We start from the raw sequence: 26,176 nt of genomic DNA, 5'->3' as shown, positions 1-26,176 counted from the left end.
GGATCACGGGGCTGCACTACAAGAATGCTACAGCCTGGCATTCTACAATGAAATAAAGGATTGGAGGACGTGAATATAGGTTTTAAATAAATGAACAAAAGCATATGTGAAAGAGATGAATGAGTGTATGCCGATACCTAGATTTAAGCTCCAGCTCTAGCGTAAGCACCGTCATTTATCTCTCGTTAGCTGCAGGATAGACATCTATCTCATGGGCAAGAAGACATCCCCTGAATCACCCTTAGGTGCAGGGAAGAAGGGCTACTGTCCTGAGCCCCACACATCACAAACACACGTTCACAAATAAATATATTACAGAACATACAGGAGCTTCTGTCACACAACATCCATGGGACCCACAAGCCTAATCTGCTCCCCTAACACAGCTCAGGCCCCTGAGAAACTCTTCGTTTCTTGGGTTTGAAGAACAAAAGGTGATTGTGTCCAGATGAAGGTCTGAGGGTTGCACAGTGGCTGACAGGGGCGAGGGTGGGGTGGGGGGTGGGAAAGGGAGGGAAACAGGATGCTACTGGGGGGTGAGGGGAGGGATGGAGGAAGGGCACTAAGTGGCAAGAATGTTTAGCAGGGCAGACAAATTAAACTTGTCAAATCCTTTCGGAGAGCAACAACTTCTTACATAACAAAGTATCCGCTTCCCGGTAATGTTGAGCATCTTTTTTTTTTTTTTTTTTTTTTGGCTTTTCTCCCTGTTCCAATTTGTGGTTCTAAAAGTACTCATGAATTAGTGTGGTATTCACAATAAATGCACATGGCAGCTGAGGAACATCTTACAGTATTTAACAATTCATATTACTTGGATTAATGTAACATGAAATGAGATACTAATTCTTTTTTTTTTTTAATTTTATTTAGTTTTTGGCTACATTGGGTCTTAGTTGCTGTGCGTGGGCTTTCTCTAGTTGTGGCGACCGGGGCTACTCTTTGTTGCGGTGCCTGGGCTTCTCATTGCAGTGGCTTCTCTTGTTGTCGAGCACAGGCTCTAGGCGTGCCAGCTTCAGTAGCTGTGGCACGCGGGCTCAGTAGCTGTGGCTCGTGGGCTCTGGAGCGCAGGCTCTGTAGTTGTGGTACACGGGCTTAGTTGCTCTGTGGCATGTGGGATCTTCCCGGACCAGGGCTCGAACCTGTGTCCCCTGCATTGGCAGACGGATTCTTAACCACTGCACCACCAGGGAAGTCCCATGAAATGTGGTACTAATTCTTTACACTGGCAACTAGATGGACATTAATCACAACTATGAATAGTTTAATTTTTATAAAATCTTCAAAAATTTGAATTACTATAACTATTTTAAAATTGGATATTCATTAATTATGATGTCTATAGTTTTAATTTCCTAGATAATTTCAAGGAATAAAAACAACTTTTGAAAATATAAATTTTCCTTTCTTTACATTCAATTTACATTTTTGATGGAAATATATTCAAATTCTATACACTCTAAATACAACTGCATTTTATTTTTGATCCTTTAGATTATTACCATCCATACACAATTTTCAAATGATGTGAAAAATCTTGATTATAACAATTATAGTGATCTTGCTAAAATGAAGACAATAAAACATATTTTATGAAATACGTCTTATTACTCATCCAAATGCCACCAGCCCACCAACAAAACACCCAGATGTGTAATAATAATTAAATTGTCTTCCTTGATATTTTGTCCCTTTCAGTTATATAAAACCATAACTTTACAAGGTGGAAAAATGAAACTATCTTATTTAATACTTTCTTGGTTTGTTTTGTAACCTTCCAATATCTGACAAACATATACTGCATGGGCCTCTGTTTGTATTTTTGTCCTGGGCCCTGCAAATTTTGGGCCGTGCCTGTCTGCCGACTCCCTGCCCACCAGCTCCCTTTGGTGGGGCCCAGGCCACCCGCGCTGGTCGCCTCTCCTCGCTGAGGATCAGCTGGGTGTCGAGCCAGCCCTGTGTTCCTGAGTCTGCCTTTTAGAAAGTGCTCCTCACATGAAAAGTCCTCATGCTTAGATGTGGGACTTATTTCCAGAGCTGATTCGAATATCCTTCAAGGGCAATGGCCATGACTTGACTGCCATCTCCCACAGACCTGGTGCTCCTTAAAGTCCCTTACATTCCAGCACCATCAGCAAAGGGACCCGGATGGGAGGGCCCAGCAGCCTGTGGTCCACCAGGCTGGTAGCCCCCATTGGCTCAGACTGAGCGAATGGCCCATGGCCCCCACAACTGGTTTTCTCCTCCTCTGCACCCTCACTCCGTCCACCTCTACCCATGACCCCCTCCTGCCCCCTTACTCTGGGCCTACCGGTCACAGTGACCCCCTTTGGGCTAAAGCCACCAGAATGCACCCTCAGCCCCATGACATCTGGGCTGACAAATCTCCACATTCTGGACTTCCCTGGTGGCACAGTGGTTATGAATCTGCCTGCCAGTGCAGGGGACACGGGTTCAAGCCCTGGTCCGGGAAGATCCTACATGCCGCGGAGCAACTAAGCCCGTGTGCCACTACTACAGAGCCTGCGCTCTAGAGCCCACGAGCCACAACTGCTGAGCCCACGTGCCGTAACTGCTGAGTCCACGCACTGCAACTACTGAAGCCCACACACAACGAAGAGTAGCCCCCGCTCACCACAACTAGAGAAAGCCCGCGCACAGCAACAAAGACCCAAAGCAGCCAAAAATAAACAAATAAATTTATATATAAAAAAAAAAATCTCCACATTCCCTGCCTGCCACCTTCCCAGCCTCTTTCACAAAGAGCTTCCAGAACCTGGGTTCTGGAAGGGGTCAGGGTAGAGGTGTTGGAGACTGAGAGCCAGGAGACCTGGGTCTGGGTGTGGCCTGGCCACTGAAAGGCAGGCCGGTGTCATCTCTAGGCTCAGGGTCTTCACTTGTCAGATGGGGATGCTGCAACCGGCCCAGAATGCCTCATGGGATGAACAGGATAACCCAGTGGGCAGGACCTGATGGGGCTTTGGAAACTGTAAAGTACTGAACCATGTGATGGAGGCTCACTGCATCTCTTGTGTTTCCTACTCGGCCTGGCCCATGTGGAGTCGATCTACTAAGACACCGTCCACCATTTAAGGAGGGCTGGCCACAGCCTTGTACGAGGCTGACATTCCCTGTCTGTCTTCTCACTTACCCCTCTTAGCCTCCCACTACAGTACATTCTACAGATGCCAAAGCGGAGGCTCAAGGGAGTTTGGGTCCCATGCTCAAGGGCACAACTAAGCAAGTGGCAAAGCCAGGATTCATACTTTGTCTGACTCCCAAGCCAGGCTAGACAACATAAATTCAATCACCAACACACATTTCCTGAGCTCTCCGGTGTGCCAGGGGAGGCCTGAGGCTGGGTGGACAGACCTGCTGGAGGAGCCCACAGTCTACGGTACAGACAGATGCGCGGAGAGGGCGTGTGAACAAAGGAGGCATCCTGCCTGGGGAAGGGTGCAGGAGGGCCTTGGTGGTGGATCAAAGCCACCTCCCAGCCTAGCCCAGGCAGCAACAGGTACCCAGGAGTGAGCAAACCTGTTTCCCCTGCACCCATCACCTGGCCAGCCCCTCATGCCTGCTCCTGGGCGGAGCGGGGCCCTAGACATTTCAGACCACCTCCTCCTCTGGGGCCCCTACCTCATGTCCACCTTCACCCCTAGGGTCTGCAGATTCCCCAGGCTTCAGGACAGGGTGCAGCCTTGCAGCAGACTAGACATTAAGCCTGGTGAAAGAAGGATCCTGCCCATCTGAGCATGCAACCCCTTACCCAGTAGGTGAGCAGAGGAGCTAATGACTAAACAGTAGTGACTGACCACTCTGGTACCCGGCTCAGTTCATCCTGACTGCAGGGAGGTTAGCTCAGGTTCTGAATCAGACTGAGGCTGGTGGGGACCAGAGCAGAGCTGGTAAAGAGTAAGGCGCTCAGATAAGCAGTCACAGGCGGGTGGGGGTAATGGGTCCTGACCCTCTCACCTCCACCCTTTCACTATGTGAACAGAAGCAAATCACTCTACCTCTCGGGGTACGAGTCAAGCTGGGATTAACACCACATTGAAATCATCTGATTTTGGGTGGGCGCATATAAAACTTCGGTCAGAAACACGGGTCACGGAGGCTCAGAGAAGGCAGGTGACTTGACCAAGGTTACAAAGCAGGTGACAGAGTCTGGACTAGAACCCAGGCCTGTCATGCTCTGCGGGGCTAGACTCCCAGAGGTCAGGGTGGAGAGGCCAGATTAGGGTGACATCCCTTGCGATAACACAGGTGCAGGAGAGGGGTTGGGACAAGTTCCATCAGGGCCGACCCAGGCTGACATCACCAGTTAAAGTCATCATAGTCAGAGTCGTGGAAGCACAGCTTCTGTTTATTTGTTCCTGGGACACGCTGACCAACACGAGCTCCATGAGCGATCCCTGAGCACTTTCTATGGAAAAAGCCCCGTAGAGCTGAGCCTGCACTCCACAACTACTGAAGCCCGTGTGCCCAGAGCCCGTGCTCCGCAACGAGAGAAGCCACCGCAATGAGAAGCCCGGCACCGCAACGAAGAGTAGCCCCCGCTCGCCGCAACTAGAGAAAGCCCGCGCGCAGCAACGAAGACCCAACGCAGCCCAAAATAAATAAATAAATAAATAAATAAATAAATAAATAAATAAATTTAAAAAAAAGAAAGAAAGAAAAAGCTCAGTAGACACAGTGGGGCGGGGTGGGCTGGGAAGAAAAGCCAAATTCAATTCAGGTGGGGGATAGGCCCCTGGGCCTCAGTTTCCTCCGTGGCCCTCAGTGTTTCTATGGCCCTGTGCCACCTCCTGACCGTCACTAATCCCCGCTAGGCGGTGCAGGCAGGGCTGGGTGGGGGTGGTGGCACAGAGGCAGACTTCTCTGGAAGGGGCTATATCAGGGCATCAGACCAGCTCTGGCACGGCTGGATCGACTGCCTGAATCGACTGCCTGACGTCAAGTAGTCAGGAAGAACCCTGGGGGCTGGGGCCAGGTCCGCTGGCTGGGGAGCTCTGAGGGATTCTGCCTCTGGGAGCTGAGAGACAGTGACAGTGCCTGGGGCTGGGGGAACAATGGGGGCTCAGGGCAGCTCTCAGAAGGTCCTGTCTGCTGCTGCCTACACGATCCTGGGGCACCCATTCTGCACCCCCCCCTTTCTAACAGGTGGGCAGAGCTGACACTTAATCGGTGCTTCCTCTGAGCCGGGTTCCGCCTGGAGAACTCTGCCTCTGTTGTCTCCACCCACGTCCCCTGGGACCCCCCCCTCTCCATTCTGAGTCATTCCAGGTTGCACTGTCCCTTCCAAAAGCCAAGAACTGCAGGGGCGTGTGGGTGAGCTGCCGTCAGGCTGCCTGAATCCCTTCGCCTGTGGGCATGGCTGTTGCCCAGGGCCCCTTTACCAGGGACCCCCTGGGCGAGGTCTAAGTGCTGCAGCACCCTTGCCCCTGGCAGCCAGCTCTGGGGACTGAGCCAAGTATCCCCTCCGAGGGGCTTGGCTTGAAGTCACACTCTTGCTTCTCCTTCTCTTTCTGGTTCTACTTTCCCTATCCCCTTAGCAGTTTTCTTCCCCCTGGAAAACTTCTTAGTAAGTCACTCTCACACGAATCCTTATTTCAGGGTCTGCTTCTAGATCCCCCAACCTCAGACAGTTATGAGGTAAGTGCCATTAGTTTTCCCATTTCAGAGATGAGGAAACTGAGGCTCAGAGAGAGACTCAAAGTTGTCAAAGACCCCCCACGTGGCAGGCATCAGAACACAGGCTTGAATTGAGGTCAGCCCCGTACAAAGCCTGAGCACTGACCCCTCTTGTCCACCGCCAGTATCATCTGAGCCTGTTTACATCTCAAATGCCGTCCCCTCCCGGCCATCTGAGCTAATCTTTCTTTTTCTTTCTTTTTTTTTTAATTGGAAGGAAAGCAGGAGAATCTGTAGATGATCCAAGGGGGATGACTAAGTCCTTAGATTCCTCTCGTTGGCTCAGATCCTGTTTTGGTCAATCCTTGTGAATCAGGGTGGGTCTGACATTCTGGGAATGCAGGGAGACTTCAAACCAACTTCACGAAAACAAGTTGTAAAAACACTGGCCGCCACTCAAAGCGGCCTGCTGATGAGCTTGGCTCCACGGAGCAGGGTTGAACAAGTTCACCAGAAGGGAACACACAGCAGGAAAGACTTAGGCTAGACCCAGAGGAAGAACTTCCCAGTAATTGGGAGCTGGCCCAGGCAGGCATGGTCATGGCCTCTTTGGGAGCAGGTGAATTGATGTCCTGACCTTCCCAGGCCTTACTGGTTTGAAGCATCTATGAAGTCACCTTGGTGAGCACTGAAGACAAAACCACAGGAGGCCAACTCCGCCAGCCCTGAGCTTCAACCACTGACCTGGAACCTGGTTTATGAGGATGCTTTGAGTTTGTGGGGTTTCTGCCTCCTAGGAGGTCAAAAGTGGGGGCCCCCGATCCTCACACCCACACCCAGTGTGGATGGAGGCCCTGGAGCTGGCAGAACTCAGGGTGGCACGGAGGGCTGCCACCTGGCCACCTCCTCTGCCCCTGCTCTCTGCAGCCAACCCTCCGGGGTGCAGAGGACCACAGCAGGGGTTTATAGGTGCGCATCTCCGGCTCCTCCTCCCTCTGCAATAAACAGGCGGAGTCTCACCCAGTTCATTCCCCTCCACCCCTTTCCAGCTAGCACTCCCTTCGTCCCTTCCTTCTCATCCAAACTTCTGAAAGACCTGTCGACACCCACGCCCCCACTTCCTCCCTCCCACCTGTTTCTAGATCCACCGCCCTCTGCTCCCACCAAGTTCAACTATGCCCTCCACGTGAGGAAGCCGCCTGGATGGTTCAGTCCTCCCTGACACGTTGGCCCTCGCCCTCCTTCTGGAAACGTCCTCCTTCCCTGGCTTCCAGGACACCAGTCGCTCCGGTTTCTCTCCTCCCCCTCCGGCTGCCCCCCTGCGCCTTAGCTGGCTTCCCTCTCTGCCTGGCCCAGCCCCTCCCTCCTGCCCTGCCCTGCACACTCTTCTAGGGCGATACCACCACTCCCGTGGCTTCAGACACCCCGTCCCTGCCCGGACCAAGCGCAAGGCCCAAGTATCCAATGGCCCTCTGATCCTCCCCCCCACAGGGACCTCACACCCACAGTGGCCAAATGGGAACTCGTCACATGCCCCTGAACCTGCTCCTCCCCCTTTCTCCCAACTCAAGGTGCCTCCATCCTCGCAGTCTTCCAGGCCTGGAAGACCAGACTTACCCTCCCTACCTCCCCGCTCCTCACACCCCCAAATCCCACCCGACACCAAGCCCTGCTCTGCTCTCCCCGCCCCCGTCCCCTCACCTCCCACCAAACGTCCCTCACGTCCCTCTGCTCAGGCTCCTCTTGCAGGAAGCCCTCCTTGACTCTCCTGGCAGACTCAAGCCGGCCTTCTTCTGTTTCCGTGTGCCCTGTACAGCCCTAGTTCAGCAGCCATGCTGGTGACTGGCTGCACATGTGATGGCCACAGGCTGGTTCCAGAAGTGCAGGGCCAGGGCCTGGTCTGACTCTGGGTCCCGGCACCCAGGCCAAGCTCAGCGCAGAGGGGCCCCAGGAGAGGTTTCCCAAATCTGGGAATTGTCTTTCTGCTGAATTTGCCCCATCAGTGAGGTCTGGATCTCCCCACAGCCCACAGGCTCCCTGGGGCAAGGGCTATCTCTTTGTTCTGCTAAAACACATGAGCACTTAGTCCCCTTTTAGAGGCATTCTAACCTGTCTGCCTTTACAAGATGTCGCACAGGGCCTGCAAATGCATATACGTAGACATACAAAAATACACCAAGCGCACATTCCCAGACAGACCCAGGCAAATACTTATGCTTACTCGGTGCAAGCACACGGGCTCATGGAGTACGTGCAGATGTGCAGACAGGCCCATACAGACACAGCTTCCTGGAAGTAGCATGCCTCCTTCGGGGCACCAGCCTCCCTGGGCATCATGGGCTCCAGGAGTCAAGGTTGGCTTGGCTGGGGCTGGATCTCATGGATGCAGTGCAAGGGTCTGGGGAATGCCGGACCCCGGAGGACCTCTATCTGCCTCAGCCCTTCCTCCCCTCTGTTTCCACAAACTCTTCCTCCAGGAAGCCCTCCCTCATCACGCCCTTCCTCTCAGCGCTAGGGGAGGAGGCTGCCCGCACGGGGGATGCTCCCTGGATCCCACCCCCATCTTTCCCTTGGACCCCTTCTCATATATTATACAAGGGAAGGGCTGCACCAGCCCAGTCACAGCTCAGAGCTTTTAGGATCAAGATCCCCTCCTTTCCCAGCCCTAGTCCTGCCCTGCCTCCAAATCACAGCTCAAATGTCCCTTCCGAGTAACCCTTGGCAATTCCTTTTCCAGGTTCGGCACCAGCATCAGAGAGCTAACAACTCAGCACTCGTGGGTTCATCTGATCCTCAGGACAACCCTGCTGGGGTCGGTGTTCTCACGCTCCTTTTACAGATGAGAAAACTGTGGCTCAGAGAGACAAGGTGACTTTCCCAGGGCTACACAACTGCTAAGACTTTCTTTTCTTTCCTTGAAATCATATTCCCAGCCATGACCTCTCTCAGGAGGGAGCAGTGGCCTTAGAGGGGGGCTGGGAGCGGTGGGCGGAGGGCCTGGCGGGGAGGAGTCCTGAGCACCACCACACGTGGCTGCAGCCACACGAAGGGCCCAAGGCGGGCTCCTTGATTAACTTGCTGCGGGATGTGGAGCAAGTCACTGGGTCTCAGTTTCCCCACCTGTGATGTGAGGGGGGCTGGATACCACGACCCTTGGGGTCAGTTCCATCTGGACCTTGCAAGGTTGCAGAGGAGGAGGGCTGTTGGAAGGGGAGACCACGAGGGGTGCAGGGGCTGTTCTCCACATGGGGTGGGGACAGAGGAGGTGGCCACTGGGTGTTCTCTGGCCCTGCCGGCTGCCCCAGGGCTGGCTGCCAAGGCAGTCACCGCCCCCCCAGAGGGTGGTAACCGTCTACCTCCCTCTGCAGGAGAGCTAATCAAAGCAGAGAAAAAATGGCAAAGTATCCGATATACTGGCAGGGGTGGGAAAGCAAGCCAGGGGGATGCACACAGCACATGCAAAGCTGAAGCAAACGCCCCAGGCGAACACCTGGGTATGAGCCCCATCATTCCTGTCCTCTCTCCCACCCCTGCCCCAGCCCTGCTGATTCCACCTCAGAAGTGGCTCCTCCAGTAGGGCACTCCAGCCCCGCATACTTCAGCCAAGGGCTCCCTGGGACCTATAGGAGCAAACATACCCCATATACAAAGCTTTTCTCAACTAGGCCTCAATTCACCTTCCTGGCCTCGCACACAGGGGAGCCCCAGCCAACTGGAGCTAAGTCCCTGCCTCAGGGACTCCACTCTCCAGCTCCAAGCCTTTACACAGTTGGTTCCCTCTGCGTGGAATGTTGACCTCCTATAGATCCCTCAGTACCCAAATGGGAAATGCTGCTGGTTAATGAACTGACTTCTATAGTGGGAATCAGGTCCTAAAGTCAGCACACCACAAGTAAATTGCATACGGTCAAAATCACCCTTGACTATATATAGCTATCATTTATTTACGATGCCTAGGCATTGTTCTAGATATTTCCTGTGTTTTGATTCATCTAACTCTTACAACTCCGGCAGATTGTATTTCCAAAGACATCTGCAGCAGTATCTCCCATCCCACACGCTCTCCTTATAACTCTGTCCCTCTTGCCATGGAGAGGTGGGGTCTATGTTATCACCCGCCGCACTTGAATCTGGGAGGGCTTGGGACTAATGGCTAAAGTGACACTACGAGACTTCCAAGGCCAGGACATCAAATGTGATGCATACTGTGGGGAAGTGCAGATGAGCTCGCAGAGAGAAACAAAGCCCTGAGACCACGTGAGTAAGCATAAGCCAGAACTGCTCGGCTGAGCCCATCTTAAATCCTGACCTATAGAAACCATGGGGTTAAAGTGATTGTTCTTGCATAAAGTCACTACGTTTCGGGGTGATTTGTTATGTAACAGCAGTAACCGGAACATCATTATCCCATCTTTACAGAAGAAGAATCTGAGGCACAGAGAGGTTAAGCAACTTGCCCAAGGTCACAGAGCTGGTAACCAGCAGAACCAGGATTTGAGCCAAGGCAGTTTAGCCCCAGAGTCCACACTATTCACTGCCATGCCATACTAAATGCCTCCAAGGTCTGACTGGTCTCCAGGCCCACAGCAGGCCTCAGGGAGTGGTTGCTGAATAAACAACCAGGGAAGGGATAAGCAAAGGAACAGCTGAATGAGTGTGAACGAAAGCAGAGTGAGCTCCCAGGTGCAAGGCAAGGACCTTAGATGAGCCCGAACCATGGAAATGAGTCTGACACGAGCCCCTTGTCACCTGGAGAAGGCGGTGATCAGAGGAGCCTGGCAGATGCCACCCACCTCTGCCTTTCACAGATAAGCCTGAGACGCTCGTCTCCCTGCTCCCTGCCTCCCTCAGCCCTGCATGCTGCAGAATTATCCCCTGGAGAGCCAGTCCCTCCTAAGAACAAGGCCTGCGGATCCTGGAGCCTGCAGCGGGAAGGTTCCCAGCCTGGGAGGCTGGAGACCTTGGTCTCATCCCAGCATGGCCAAGGCCTGGCTGTGTGAACCTGGGTGAGTCCCCGACCCTCTCTGGTCCCAGGTGCTCTCCAGTGACACTGTTCTAAGACTCACCAGATGCTGAGCTGCCCTGGTGGATGGGGGTCAAGGTGAGCTTCAGTATGTGGGTCCTATAAACCCCAGAAGGGATCTGACGCTAGGAGGAAAGTGGATAACAAGAATGAATCCCCCTACCGCTCACCGGGAGCTCGCCGTGTGCGGGGCACCTTTCCGTGCATCCTTGCAGCAACCTCATTAGGCACAACAGCAAGTGACAAAGGACCCAGACCTACCACTCAAGTGATGCTGGAAACCAGGATCTGACCCAGGCCCACTCAACTTCAAAACTTCTGCTCTTTCCACAACAGCAAGAGACAGAAGCAACCTAGGTATCTACTGACGAACACATGGATAAACAAAATGTGGTATATACATATGATGGAATGTTATTTGGCCTTGAAAAGGAAGGAACTCTTATCAGGTGCTACAACATGATGAACCATGAGGACATGATGCCAAGTGAAATAAGCCAATCACAAAGAGACAAACACCGCATGATTCCACTTACATGAAGTATTTAGAGGAGTCAAATTCATAGAAACAGAAAGTAGAGTGGCGGTTGCCAAGGTCTGGTGGGAGGATGGGGAGTTGTTGTTTAGTGGGTACAGAGCTTCAGGTGTTTGAGATGAAAATGTTCTTGAGACCTGTGGTGCAACAATGTGAATATAGTCAAGACTATCAACTATGCTCTTAAAAATGATTAAGATGGTAAATTTTAAGTTATGTGGGTTTTTTAAAAAAAAAAACCCACAGTTAAAAAAAGATTCTCACTCTTGGAGTAGAGAGGGAGATTAGGAGACGTTTTGTGGGGGAGAGTCCAGGCAGGCTTCACAGAAGAGGGGACATTTAAGTTGGGCAGGGTTGGCGCAAGCATAGATGAGTCTGGGGCACTACAGACAGAGGCTCGGGCCTTTGGCCCTTGCCTCCCTGCCTGCCAGGATCCAGCTGACTCCATCCCCTGGCCCACCCCAGGCCCCCCAGATCTCCACACAGAAGCAGCACCCCACAGGGGAGCAAGCATCGGCCTGGATTGAAGAAGGGATTTCTTGAACACCTACTATGTGCTCTCAGGCCCACTTACTTCATGACCTTGGGCCAGTCCCTGTCCTCCTGGGGCCTCAGTCCTCCTGTCTGTACAATCAGAAGGTGACCCGGAATTCCTTCCAATTCGCACACTGGGAATAACCTCTGAGGGGGAGGGGAGGTGGGAGACACCAGTGACCTGCCGAGAGGGGGACCAGGACACTCCTGGTCAAAAGCCCAGGAATCAGAAGCTGCAACCTCAACCCCCAGGCAGCCTCTGCTCACTTCACAGAGTGGGAATCTGAGACCCAAGGGATTTGGTTTCATTCCAACTCTACAAACAGGGGCCTGCACCTACTATGTTTGTGACAGGATCACAATCTAACCTCCAATCCAGTACCGTAGCAACACAACTGCACTGAGAGACAGCGTCCTCCGTGCCCAGGGCTCTCGCCAAGAATCCCACTCTCACCTCTCCCCTGACTCAGGAGTCCTTTGTCCCCAGAAAGAACAAGGTAGGACAGTCCTTGGTTTCAATCCCAGCTCTGCCAAGCACAAGCTGGGCCTCAGTGTCCTCGTCTGCATTTTGGGGATACGGATACCTCCCCTGTGAGGGTTAGAGGAGGCAAGGGCACAAAATGCTGAGCCCAAGGTCTGGCATGCAGTAGGTGCTTAATAAATGGCCACCATCCTTGGCTCTCTCTTTGAAGACGAAGCCATTTTCATTGATCTGTTCGTTCCTCTCAGAGGCTGGTTTGTTTGTTTGAATTCTTCCCAGAAGAGATTTTCCCCAGCACTCCTGGGGAACGCTGAGTGATGCTCTCCAGCCAGCCCCAGGAAGGAGAAGGGAGGAGCAATGAGCTTTACTTGATGGAAAAAGTCAAATCATCATCATGTGGAAACGGGAGACAAGTCCTAGGGAAGCCCGGCGGCTGTCCCAGCACCCTTCACCCATCCTCTCCCTCCACCACCCAGGAGGACCCACGGTGACCCCAGATCCTGCCTCATAAGCTCCCTGAGGCCTGGCTGGGAGGCCTGATATGATCATGTTGCTACTTAACTGGCACAAAGCCTTCTATTCTTAGCTGAGCAGAGCCCTAGCTCCCTCCCAGCTGCCTGTCAGAGCTACCAGCCCCGGAGGTGTGGGCCTGGGGGTCAATCATGACCACAAGGAGGCGGAGGGAGGCCTTGTGACCTGACTGAAGCCTGAGGCCAGCACCACGGGGCTGCAGAGTAAGCCCCCGACCCTGGGGTGTCCAAGGGGTCTGCAGAGGGGCTACATAAGACTGGTTGGAGATCTGGATCAGATGACTCCTAAGGTCACTTCTGATTCTCAAAGTCTTGATTTCAAAGAGCCAAGATTCCGAGGTTCCATAATCCAATGCTTCCAAGATTTGGGAAAGATTCTGTGGTTCTAAAGGATCAAGTTTCCAAGATGCCGAAGAAGATTGGAGGCTGGCTCTAGTGTGTGCACCTCCCCTTCCGTTTAAGAGGCAGAGGATCCTCAGCTCCATCCTCACCCTGGGGCGCCTGGCACGAGTGACACATACAGCCCTGGTGGACTCAGCACTGAGGTCAACAATGCTCCCCGGCCGCCCAGATCTGCTGGGGGCAAGAGTTCTTGGGGAACTTCTGGGTACTGCAGGAGAAACTGGGAAAGGAGGAGGGGACAGGCTGAAGCTGCCCTGAGGCCCACCATCACCAGACAGTGCTGGGCAGGGCATCCACTATCAGTGTCTGCCCTGTGCTAGCAGGGCCAGCATACCCCCGTCAGACAGGCTTGGAGAGGCTGGGTGACCTGTCCAAGGTCAAGGCTGGGACATGGAGGAGCCAGGGTGAGAACTCCAGGCCTGGCTGGCTTCAGAGATCATTCCTCACCTCACACTGCTTCATGTTAGCCCACAGCTTCCTGGGATCACCTCTCCCAACATCCTCTTTTAGATGCAAAACTGAGGCCCAGAGAGAGAAAGGTCAGGTGCTCAAGGTCACAGGGAATTGGTAGCAAGCCAGGCAGAATTGTTCCCACTGACTGTCCCCCATCCCCTGACCAGGTGCCTGTCACTGATCCTTCTCTGGATCCTCCCTTTCTGCCCACCCAGAACCGGGCTCCTGGGGCAGAGCTGTCTCCTGCTCCTTCGGTCCCCAGCACAGCAACTGCTCCACGGGGTCATCTGAGGGATGAGCTGAGAATCAGGGGATGGGGTGGTGGGTCACAGCCTCATGCCCAAGGCTGGCCAGCTGAGCACAAGGGTGACAAGGTGTGGAGAGGGCTGACCCTGACACGTGTCGGGAAGTTCACAGGGGCACTTGTCAGGAATACTCAGAGGTTAATTAACCAGCTGTCCCATTAAGCAAAGCAAATGAGGCTCCACTGAGCTGGCTGTCACAGAGCCTGCTGGTCACCAGAACGGGGAACAAACACAGTCTCGGCTTCCTGAGCCACTGGCCTGCACCCCAGGCCACCCTCCCCCAAGCACCCACTACGCATCAGTAGTGCTTTTTGTTTTCCAGTAGACTTTACAGGTAATTTCTCATCCGAATCTCACAACCCTGAGAGTTCGGTGTCCTGTTATAGGAACAAGGAGACCAGGGACTCGCCCTAGGCCACTGGCGAGCACGCAGAATCAGGACTCACACCCAGGGCTGCTGGGCTGCCTGGTCCCAGAGACGAGTTCCCGAATGCCCCGGCGAACTAGAGCCTCCTGTGCTGGGCTCATGAGTGTGAGAATGTATCTAAGCTGCACTGACCACTTCATGGAGCCTTAAGTGAAATTTCCTCTTTCCTGCTTACAGAAATCACAGGTCAAGTAATCTAAAAACCCAACTGCTTTGCTCTGGGCTGGAATTAAATCCTTTCTGCAAATAGGTGGCCTACTACATGCCCGGCACCCTAGTAGGTGTCCTACCCACTGGGTGGTTTGATTTGACCTCGCACCAACCTTGTGAACTTCAGCCTAGGCTGAGTCTCAGACTGGTCATGTCACAAATCCAAGGTTGCACAGGCACGGGGTGGAGCTGGGACAGGAATCCAGGTGTGTCAGGGCTTTTTAAGGTCGGCGAGGGGGATAGACCTTTATGTTCACTGGGCTCTTCAATAAACTGTTTAAGTTTGCGTTGCTACTCTACTAGTATCCTGCTCCTTGCCTGCCCCTTCCCTCGCCCCCAACTCCATGCCAGCGGAAGCCAAGGGAGCATCTGTGGTACCTCTGGGGCCAGCCTATCCCAGTCTGCCTCCAACCTGCAGCCCTGGTGGGGCCAGACCATCTGGGAGACACTCAGGAACAAGGGCATTGAGACAGACCCTCAGAACTCTTGGGGAAAGGAGGCTGGGTACAGCCCAGCCCTACACCCCATCCTGGGCAGGGTGGCTTTGACCAAACACTCTGTGTGACAGGCTGCGGACCTCCCAGAGGGGGTACCCCAGGCCCTGCTGAAATAAAGCAGCATCCACACCAGAGATCTGAGTCGCTCCCACTGATGCCTCCTGGGAAGTGGAGGGATGGAGGGTGACAGTCTTGTTCTGCCCCCAGGGATACAGGTCAGAGTCCCCTGTATAAGACAAGCCCTGTTGGACCCAGCCTGTGAGCAGAACAGACAAGTTGGGGAGGGGGAGTTCCTGACATATGCCCCTCACCCTTCCCCAGAAGCCAGACCCAACTCTCTGCAGGCCTCTGGGGTACAGCTGGGGAGGGGTGGTGTCTGGTCCCAGGGCTCAGGAGACCAGAGGGGCAGCGCCATTTCTCCTCCAGTTGGAAGGCACACAGACACAGGAATGCAAACACGCAGGCCTGGCCTGCATGTGCAACATGTACATAATTCATGGGCTCCTATCGCTGTGGCCTGGATAAAATGTACCCAACAGAAGTCCGCGTGGAGATTAGTGAGTGGCCACCAGGGAGCACTTCCGGGAAAGGGGTGAGTGGGCCAGAGGGCTAGAGGACTACGGCGGCGGGGGGGGGGGGGGGGGGGGGGTGTTGGTTTACTATATGCTTTCACAAATTTTATCTCATTGAATTGGCACAAAAGCCCAGTGTGGGAGTTAATATTGTTCCCATTTTACAGATGAGGAAACTGAGGCTCAGAGTTCAAGTAACTTACCCATTTTCACACAGAAGGAAGAAGCAGAACTTCCTACCCTACACCAAGCTGCTTCATGCACACAACCCTCAACCCCAGCCTGGCTCAACGCCCCCCCCCCCCCCCCGCCCCGGTCTGGGGCCTTAGAAGAGCCATCAGTGAGCACATCAGGGCACTTCATCCTGAGCTCAGCAGGCTAACTGCTGAAAGAAAGAGAGAATGAGGAGCGAATTCCTCCAGCAGAGCCAGCCTGACCTCCGCCCCAGCAAACGTCTGACCCCCAACCAGGGAGCCTCTGGCCCCTGCCCAGCTAGGGCAGCCCAGGAGACCTCGAGGCTGGGGAAGAAACAGTCTGGTCCTCCCCTGCATACATGCCAAGAATTCCTGAGAGCCCTTCAGAGCTGGAAGGGACACGCTAGGTGACCTTGCCTGACTATGAGCATGAGGAACTCAAGGTCCAGAGCAGGGAAGGACTTGTTCAAGATCCCAGAGCGGAAGAGTCCAGTCAGTCCATAAACCTACCAGGCAGCAGCCAGGTGCTGGGCACACTAGGCTGAATGGCCTGGCCCTCAAGGTGTTCCCAGTCATGCAGGCACCCACTCAGCTGGTGTTCGGACCCTCGTGAGCCGCCCCAGCCAGCTTCTCCAGCCCCATCTCCAATGTCCCCCCTTTCCTCCCTCTTGCCCCCATCACCCCAGGTTCCTCACAGTGCCCTGAAGGTGCAACCCACCTGTTGACACCTTTGTACCTTTGCTCCAGGCTGCTGCTTTTCCAAGAGTGTCCTCCCCGGCTGGCCAGAGCCTGCCCACCCCTCCAACCCCCAGGTAACCTCTGTTCTTCTGTGTAGAGCCTCACCCCAGCTCCCTCACCCCCCAGCTCAGGCTGATGGAGCCGGAAGTGCTCCCTCCCCCCGCTTCCCTCCCTCCCGCCTCCCTCTTTCCCTTCCTCCCTCTTCTGAGCTTCCCCACACTCCTGACAATATCTGCACTCCCTGCCCAGGGTAACTGTTCCTGGAACAATCTCCCTTTACACCCCTCAGGACCCGGGACTAAAGAGCCACTGAATCAAGTAACTGCGTCACCCACCCACCTGCCATGAAGACCCAGAACAATGAAAAAAAATCACTTCTTCCTTTTAAGGCTAGCATTTGTCTTTCTTTAAAAACCCTTAGTGTGCACGGGGAAATGAAATGGAAGGTTCTTAGTCAGACGCGTCTTGGCATTTCCAAACGCTGGCTCTGTGCCTGGCACACAGTAGATGTCTGAGATATGTGCGTTTGGTGGGTGAAAGAATCAAAATATCTCCACTTTCCACTTCCCCTTGCTGCCTGAAACTCCCCCATTATTACCAATTCTTTCCTGGGGCAAAATGGTGCTCCCTGGGATCCTCTCTCAAAAGGCAAGCTGCCCTGGGCAAGAAACAAGCTCTAGCTGGAGGCTTCTGTGCAAAATGGGAAAGTGAGGGTTCGCTGACCAGCTCTGCCCAGTGTCTTCTCTAGGCTATCCGCCCCAGACCCTGCTCTGTGACAAAGGAGCTGCACGTTCAGACAAGCTTGGGAAAGGCTGGTGGCACCCGTGCCACCTGTCAGGGATCCCTCATTCATATCAACACATTAAAGGGAGAAGTCCCATTCTGACTTATGTGACCTCACATTTCCCAAATCTGTATGCGTCCTGGGACCCCTAACCATCCCAGGGAACTAGGGCTCCCCAGAGCCCTAGTCCGGGCAGTGGGGACTAGATGGTATGCCCACGTCCACCGCAGGACAAGTATGCGCACTAAAGGGTGTTTGAGGCAAGCGCATACTCCCCCGTGCTGACCATTCCAGAGGCGGAAGATCCCACCCAAGCCACCAACAACACTCCTTTGTGACAGAAGCAGTAAATGAACGGGGCATCACGTGGCTTGCAAACGGAGCCCAGAGGAGGGAAGAGGTAACAGGCCAGCCTGGAGACCTGAGTTCCCATTGCAATGCTGTGTTCACTGCTGGCCACTGGGCAAGAGACCTTCTCCTGCTGAGCTCTGCTTTCATTGTCTGCAAAACAGGGATAATGCTGTTCTCAGGGCTGTTGTGAAAATGCAGTGTGGTACTGCAGGCAGAGGCAGATTATAAACTGTAAAGTCCTGTGCTGGCCTTTGCTATGTACATCATGATTTCCCCGCGTGTGCTGCCAGGAGGGTGTGGTCACATCTTGATTGATCACAAGCCACTGCAGAGGTCCTCAATCAGGATGGATGGATGGATGGATGGATGGATAGATGGAATCCCTAGTAAGACCCAGGGTCAACAATGGCTGGTTGAATAGTTATGAATGAATGAATCAATGAACCAATTCTAATAAGCTCCATTGTCCCATTTCTCAGTCCCCAGCTGGTAGAAGCAGCAAATTAGGAAACACACACAAGAGCAAGAGGGGAGGAAAAAGAGGTGCCGGGCTGCTGGAGGCAGGTCTGTGGGCAGCAGAATGAAGGTGCAGGGGGAGAAGAGTCAGGAACCTACAAAGGCAGAAGCTGCTGCTGAACAGGCGAGCAGCCCAGGGCCACGGGGTGCAGGGACCAGCTGGTCTCGGCTGTCCCAGCAGCTCAGTCAGTGTTCACAGGGCCCATCCCGGGACTTTAACCATGTGGGCCTCGTGCAGGGAAAGGAAGCAATCACTCCTTTTCACAAAGGTTTCCAACCAAAACTATTAAAGGGTTGTTTTTAAAGGGAACAGGGAGCAAGAGGAAGCCTCAGGGACACAAGCCTTAGCTGCCTGAAAAAATACTTCTTATATTTTTATACCAACTCATCAACATATTCAGGCACAGGACAAACATTTTTAAAGTACCTACTGTGTGCCAGGCAAGTGCTGTTAGGCACTGGGGGGAGGGGACACAAGGCCTCCTCAGTGTCACACATTAAAGACCTGGATAGATCAATGAGGTGCTGGGTCACTTGAGGACAGAGAAGGAGGTGTTGGAGAAAAAAGGCCACAGACAGGAAGTCTGGAGGATGAAGCTAAATCACCACGTGACCTCAGGCAAGTCACCTCCCCCCTCTGAGCTTCTACATTCCCATCCATAAAGTGGGGTGGATGATAAAAAATAAAAATAAAAAATCACAAAAACTACTACATTGCACCAGGCACTGGACCAGTGGTTACAGACCTTATCTAATGTGCACAACCAGCAAGACAGCTAACTATTTGTTGCAGGGAACGATTGTCCCTTTCACAGATAAGCAAACTGAGGCTCAGCTGGTTACTCACCTGTCTGAAGGCAGAGAGTTGATGGGAGCTGGAATTTAAACCTAGGTTTGTCTGACTCCAAAGCTCACCCTCTCCGGCCCTCCCAAACAAGTCCCACACCGCCTCTCACAGATTGCCGGGAGGATTCGGTGACATCATGAATATCAAAGTGCTTTATAAAAGGTAAACTATCATGTGTCCAGAGCCAACAAGAAATCAGTCTTGATCCTCCACAAAAGCAAACACTAAAGTTCACAGGGGCATTCAGAACTGGCCGCAGCCCAGAACTCCTGGGTTCCTGATCCCTGCACCTCCTTGGCCAACTTCTTCCAGGGAAAGGGCAGTCCCAGGAGCCCCAGCTAACCCCCCGCAGCCCATGGGGCCCCCTCCTAGACCAGAAACGGCCTCACTCCTGACCACCTTGTGTTCCACCCTGCTGAGGACCCGGAGGGCATGGCTGGGCCCGGGTGCCCTGGGGGCTGTGCAGAATCAAGAGCCCAGGCTCCTTCGCCCTACTTACATGCCGGTCGCCTCATCTCTCTGAGCCTTGGGATTCCCACCCACAAAGTGGGGCATTAAAGGAGACTTCACATGGGAAAGGATCTACTCCAAGGAGGGACTCAACAAACATGACTGACCTTTGGTTGGATGAGTTTAACTGGGTGAGCCGGAGGAAATCCAGGCTCTCAAAATCCCTGGCTGGGGCTTCCCTGGTGGCGCAGTGGTTGAGAGTCTGCCTACCAATGCAGGGGACACGGGTTCGAGCCCTGGTCTGGGCAGAGCCCACATGCTGTGGAGCAACTGGGCCCGTGAGCCACAACTACTGAGCCTGCGCGTCTGGAGCCTGTGCTCTGCAACAAGAGAGGCCGCGATAGTGAGAGGCCTGCACACCGCGATGAAGAGTGGCCCCCGCTTGCCGCAACTAGAGAAAGCCCTCGCACAGAAACGAAGACCCAACACAGCCAAAAATTAATTAATTAATTAACTAATTAAAAATTAAAAAAAAAAATCCCTGGCTGAGGAGGCAGGTGCTACCCCACCCACCAGGAATCCCCCATCTATCTAACCTTAAACTCGCCACCTGCCCTTGGGAGCCCTGGCCTGAGAGGTGGACTCAGCTCCTACCACCGCCGGCACCAGCAGGACCCTAATCTGCTGGCTTCCCAGGGTGGCTGGGGCCCAGGTAAGTGAGATGGAGGAAAAGGGGCTTCAGATGAACTGCACTCATCTTTACTGGAGACACCTGGGCCCCAGGGGACAGACATCCTCACAGGCCTACTGTGGCCCAGAGAGGTTGCTAACTGGCTTCAGGCCACACAGCAAGTCAGGAGTCAAGTGGGTGCTGGGACCCAGGCCTTCCAGGCCTAGCGCAGGGCTCTCTCCACTGCCCCAGGGTCCCAGTTTTAGAGCATGGATAAGACTCAGAGAGGAAGAACAGTGAAAAGAGTCAAGATGAGGCACCCACTCCCACGTCATGCTGGTCAGGAGGCCTTGGCCATTGACAGCGGGGCCCCCAAGACACAAGTTGAAAACCAACACTCAGTTGCTCTGTTGTTGCCTGCCTCACTCACTGCAGGTACTGATGGGGCACATTTGTATAGAGAAAGGGCTCAGTGTGCTTCTGCAGAGTCCTCAACAAGAAGAAGAAGGTCCCAATTGCAGCATAGTGGATTTAAATTAGACACAGGAAAGAACTTCCTTAGGCAGCATTAGAAATGAACAGTGCACAGAGAAAGGGAGCAGGATGAAGGTGGTTATGGAGTCGCTTGTAAAATACAAGATGCTATCTCATCCATTATGTCCTTTTAGCTTCAAAACAGACCTGGAAGGTAAGTGTGGCTGTCCTTATTTTCTAGGTGGGCAACTGAGGCTCAGAAAGTTTAAGTGACTTGCGCAGTGTCTTCAAAGCTCTGCTCTAAAGAGGTAGAGCTGGGCTTTAAAGCCAGGACTGACTCGGAAGCCCACACACCTCCCTTCTCAGGAAGGCCTCCGAGATCAAAGCGCTACCACACCCACTATGGGCATCTCACCGCTCCTCCTCAGACACCCAGGGCTGAGCTGTCGGAGATGCCACGAGCATTCCCGCCAGGGAGAAGAGGGAGTGCTCAGTGGTGGCCAGCTATAAGGAAAGGGCTCTGCGTCCCAGGCCTGCCCTGCTGCCCCCAAGACGCCACGCCCCAGGGGCCTCACCGATGCTTTCCATGCGATGTGGCCTGACATCTTCTGTCCGACTGTGCACCTGAGCTCACCCGACACCAGCCTCCCCGTAGCCTTTGCCCCACTCCGGAGATAAGGCTATCCCCAGCAAGGCCACCCTGGAAGCTACCTGCACCTGATTTGCGGGAGGAGGCATGGGCCAAGGAGGGCCCCTGGGGTCCCTGCCTGCTCTGCAGCAACAGGGTGGAGGGGAGGCCTGGCTCCTCCAGCCACGCTCAGCGCTTTGTGAGTCACCGTCCCGGCCCTGGAGGGCTTAGTCCTGTTCCACTGCTGGGGAAACGGAGGGTCAGAGCAGCCAAGCCACTTGCCCACAGTCAAAGAACAAGAAATAATTCAATAAGAAACCGAGCCAGGATTCAAACCCACATCTGCCTGATTCCAGAGTCCAAGTGTTTCGCCAGCACATCACTCTACCTTTGAGTGCAGCTGCTGCTCGGCTTGCTGCGGCCCCTAGGGCCACACCTCCATGCTTTATACTCACCCTTTCCCCATCCTAGGATGCCTTTCCCATCCAATCTGAGCCAGTAGAGTTCCCAGCCTACCTTCAAGACTCATTTCAAATGCCCCCTTCTCCATGAAGCCCCCCCTGATTTCTCTCATTCTCATCTGACCTCCTCTGTTTTCGTTTGTCTCCTGCTCGGAGCTGCCTGGCCTGCCCTGTGAGGAAGAGACCTGGCCTGTGCCCCAGCCACTCCCTGCCCGCCCCCCCCGGCCTCAGGGCTCCTCCAGGGCAGCGACACCCGAGTCCTCTTCCCCCCAGCTCCCGGCACAGACTGGGCAGCAGAACTTGGGGACATCTTGTCCAACTGCTTTCTTTCACAGATGGGGACACTGAAGCTTGACAGAATGCGAGGCCACTTCTCACAGGACATGGTTTGCGGGAGAGGACTGGGGGGAGGGGGTGGATGGCTGACAGCTGAGTGTCCATAATGGGGCCAGGCGGTGGGGGACTGTCACAGCCTCATCACTGGGGCAGAGTCTAGACTGAAGGCGGTGACGGTCCCCATCCTCTCATCAAAGGTCTGGCCACACCGTGGGTTCTGGGCTCCCACTGTATTATTTGCGATCATGGTAAAGGCTGTCATTTACCAGGCACTTCCTGCTCGCCAGGCACCGTCCTAAGCATTTTCCGTTCATTCATTCATCAGTCTTCACAACACCCCTATGAGGTACTCTCTGTTATACCCATTCCAAAGATGAGGAAACCCAGGCACAGAGAGATTAAGGGCCACATTGTTTAGTTCCCCAGCCATATTAGGCAGAATCAGGATTTCAGGAAAAAAGTCTGGTTTCAGAGCCTGTGTTCTAACTGCTACTCCATGCTTCCAGACAAAGAGGGACAGAGACACGGGCTGGAAAAAACTCACAGCCAGGTCCTCTGAGGACCAGCGACGGCAGAGCTGGGCCAAGTGGTGGGCGTGGTGGCCAGGGGCCTGGGCACCAATCTCAAAGGGGTGCTAAGGCACCTCTGGTGAGGCAGAAACGGAAAGATGGGTGCCCCCAGAACTCCTCTCCCTGAGAGGATGTGGCAGTTGGGATGCTTTGGTTCATCTCTGGGGTGAGGGCTGAGACCTCTTTTACAAGGGATAAGCTCAAGTACCAACAGATGAGCCTTAAACTGCATCCCAAGGAGGGTGAGTCCAGTGGACCTCATGGCTTTTGACTGACTGAGGAAAGCCTTCCGTTTGCCTCTCTGGGCCCAGTCCTCTCTACGTGGGGCCCCAGAGGCTGATCTCAACGGACTGCCTTGGGTTAATGTGTCGTTGGCTTCCAGAAGGTTCACCCAGAGGGAAGCCCCAGTGGGAGACTGGAGGAAGGAAGAAAGAGAGTGGAGGTTTTATTCCCCCTGCCAGGTCTCCTGGGTTAACAGGGTCCCTTGGCCGCAGCCTCTGTCCACACAGCTGACACCTTCCTCCAGGGCAACTGCAGCCCTGGGCGGTAACTGCCCCCAGGTGCTGCACTCCCTTTGTTGGTTTGCTCCACCCCACTGTCGGAGCAGCTCACCCTGGGCCGATATACCCTCTCTGGTGGGGCCAGAGCAGAGGAGACCAGGTACTATCGCCAGTGGCCCCTTTCTACAGTCTCCTTCTCACCCTCAGAGCCTCCTCTAAATGTGCATGGAACAAATGATTACAGAATCGCGGTTTGCAGGGGTGCCCGTTACTAAGCGTGCAGGCCTCCACTGTCTCAGCCTGGCCTGGCCCAGCAGGCCATGAAGGGAGGGGCAGGAGGCAGAGTTCAGTGAGGACAGCCACGGCCAGTGTGCGCGCTCACTGTATGGTAGGCACTGTGCACTACACACCAAGCACTTCATTCACTTCTTAAAACCCCCCCCCAAGGGGGACTTCCCTGGTGGTGCAGTGGTTAAAAATCCGCCTGCCAATGCAGGGGACACGGGTTCGAGCCCTGGTCTGGGAAGATCCCACATGCCGCGGAGCAACTAAGCCCGTGCGCCACAACTACTGAGCCTGCGCTCTAGATCCCGTGAGCCACAACTACTGAGCCCGTGCGCCACAACTACTAAAGCCCGCATGCCTAGAGCCCGCGCTCCGCAACAAGGGAAGCCACCGCAATGAGAAGCCCATGCAGCGCAACGAAGAGTAGCCCCCGCTCACCGCAACTAGAGAAAGCCCCTGTGCAGCAACGAAGACCCAACGCAGCCAAAAAAAAAAATTAAATAAAATAAATTAAAAACAAACAAACAAACAAAAAACCCCAAGGAGGCCAAGGAGGTATGCCCTATTTGTGCATTTTACAGAAGAGGAAACGGGTGCTCCAAAAGCTGAAATGACTCTCCCAGGGTCATATTTCCAGTAAGTGACAAAGCCAGGACTCAAATTCAACTTTCTCTGCATCCAAAACCCATCCTGGTAGCTACCTTGAAATAATTTTATTGGATTGGCTTTCAACAGAGGCAGCTGAGTTAAATGGGGTCAATTATTGGTGAGGGCCACACAGAGGTCTCCAGTGTCTCCCCAGTACCCTCCCCCAAGATGAAAAAAAACCTCTGGCGTTCTTCAGTTCTCCCAGGTGGGATGGGGGCCCCAAGTGGGTGGCGCAATTGGGTGTCTGGGTTGGAAAAACAAGCAGATCCAGACAAGGCTTCATTGTTAAGGAGAGCCTGACTCTTTGGCCATTTAAACAAAACCAAGCAAGACAAAATGCTTGCTGCCTTATCTCTTAGAGAGAAGGGGGATGGGAAGGGCCCCAAGACTGGGTGCTGATCCTTCCCCCGCCAGCCTCAGGTGGTTGGGGCACTAGAGAGAGCACTGCAGGGGGGTCCAGGGTCTGAGTCCAGCAGGCTCTGCCACTGTCTGTGACCTTCTACTGCACACTGCCGGCGTGTCCGGCACTGCCCCGGTGCTTTCTGCGCACGGCCCCATTTGGTCTCTATGAGAGATTATTGTTATTTCAGAGAGAGATTACTGTTATTCCTGTTTTCAGACAAGGACACCAAGGCTCAGAGAAGACACCCAAGCAGGGAGCAGAGGGGTGTTGGAACCCAGGTTTATCGGATTGCAAAGTCTTTCCACTTCACTGTTTCTCCAGGGAGAGCAATACCGCAGAGGAGGGAGCAGCCTGGAAGCAATGAGCTCCCTGTCCTGGGGATGTGCAGGTATAGTCTGGGGATGCTGTAGGAGGCATGCTGCAGGAGGTGGCCAGGTGGTTCTCAGTCTTGGCTGTGCTTTGACATCACCTGCAAAGCTTTAAAAACTATTGATGCCTGGGTCTTGCCCGAACTTTTAAAAGTTCCCTAGATGATTCTAATGTGTGCAGCAAATTTGAGAGCCGTGGGCCCAGATGCCCACTACAACCTCTCCCACCCTACACCTCTTGAAGGAAAGAAGGGCTTTGTTACTCTGACCCATTTACGAGAGGGGCAAAAAACAGGCAAAACGTAAGGGCCGAGGTCGTGTTCTCGGAGCCCCACCACCAGCCACGAGTGTAGGCAACATGAGGGGACCCTGACTTCAGAGGTGAACTCCTTTAAGATACTTGGGGGGTCCTGGCTCCCTTGTCAGTGGAAGAAAACTTTCCCTTTGAGCCTCCTGGGTGGGAGGGTGAGGCGAATTCTTCACAGCCTTTTTATTTTTTCTTTAGTAGAGTTCACTCATTCAAAAGCTAAACAGCTGTAGGATTAATGCTGGAAGACCACCTCCGCCGGTGGGCGTGTTTGGGAGCAAGAAGATAAAAGAACTCTGAGTGAGGCCTGTTTATTCTTTTCTGTAGGAGATTTGGTTCTAGGCCTGGGAAGAGCTGGGACTCTCAGACCTCGGCCCACACTTCCTCCCACCTGCCTTCCTTGTGCCCTCCAGCAGAATATCACAGATGGCAAGACAGCGTGGGGTGGTGGGAAGAGGGAGGCCTGTGGAGTCCAGCAGACCTGGGGTCTGCCCAGACGCTCCTCTTAGCTGGCCACCCTGGACAGGAGCCTCCTCTCTGACCTCATGCCTCGTGCTGACCTCACAGCGGTGCCCGGGTGCGTGTGCGCAGATGCGTGTTAAATGATACTTTCCAACTTAGCGCCAGGAGCACCACCTCCAGGAAGCCTTTCCTGACTCCCTCCCCGCCCAGCACTGGACAAACCCAGCCCCTGGACTTCTCTGCCACATTCTGTCACATTCAGTGTCGTCACTACTTCTGCGTTCTCCCCTCCTGATGAGGTCGCTCATTCATTCATTACACAGAGCAGCTGCCCTGTGCCTGGGATTCATTCCATATGCCCTTCCCGAGCACCTGTTCTTTCAGACTCTGCTAGGAGATACAGGCAACAACAGCTAATATGCATTGAGTGCTTATTATGCGCTGGGTATTTTTCTGAGTGTTTTACATGTATAATGAATTTAATCCTCACCACAACTATAACTGTCCCCATTTTACAGATGGGGAAACTGAGGCCCAGAGAGGTTAAATCACTTGCCCAAGTCACATGGCTAGTAAGTGTGC

At 53.8% G+C, this 26,176-nt stretch overlaps 1 protein-coding gene across 3 annotated transcripts in view; it reads right to left on the bottom strand.

The window, feature by feature from the left end:
* Positions 1 to 26,176, bottom strand: part of GDPD5 (glycerophosphodiester phosphodiesterase domain containing 5) — a 96,895-nt gene that overhangs the window by 64,088 nt on the left and 6,631 nt on the right. Inside the window, exon 1 of one of the 3 annotated variants that reach the window (XM_059930787.1) lies at positions 16,516 to 16,579. The exons of the other annotated variants lie outside the window; for them this stretch is intronic. The gene's annotated coding sequence lies outside the window, so the exon portion shown is untranslated. Of the gene's footprint in view, positions 1 to 16,515; positions 16,580 to 26,176 lie in introns of those variants that run through there. 3 annotated transcript variants of the gene reach the window in all.

Source organism: Balaenoptera ricei, chromosome 8 (assembly GCF_028023285.1).
Source record: "Balaenoptera ricei isolate mBalRic1 chromosome 8, mBalRic1.hap2, whole genome shotgun sequence".
Lineage (NCBI taxonomy): Eukaryota > Metazoa > Chordata > Mammalia > Artiodactyla > Balaenopteridae > Balaenoptera > Balaenoptera ricei.
The sequence above is the reverse complement of the archived record's forward strand: the minus strand, read 5'-3'. Positions and strand labels throughout refer to the sequence as shown.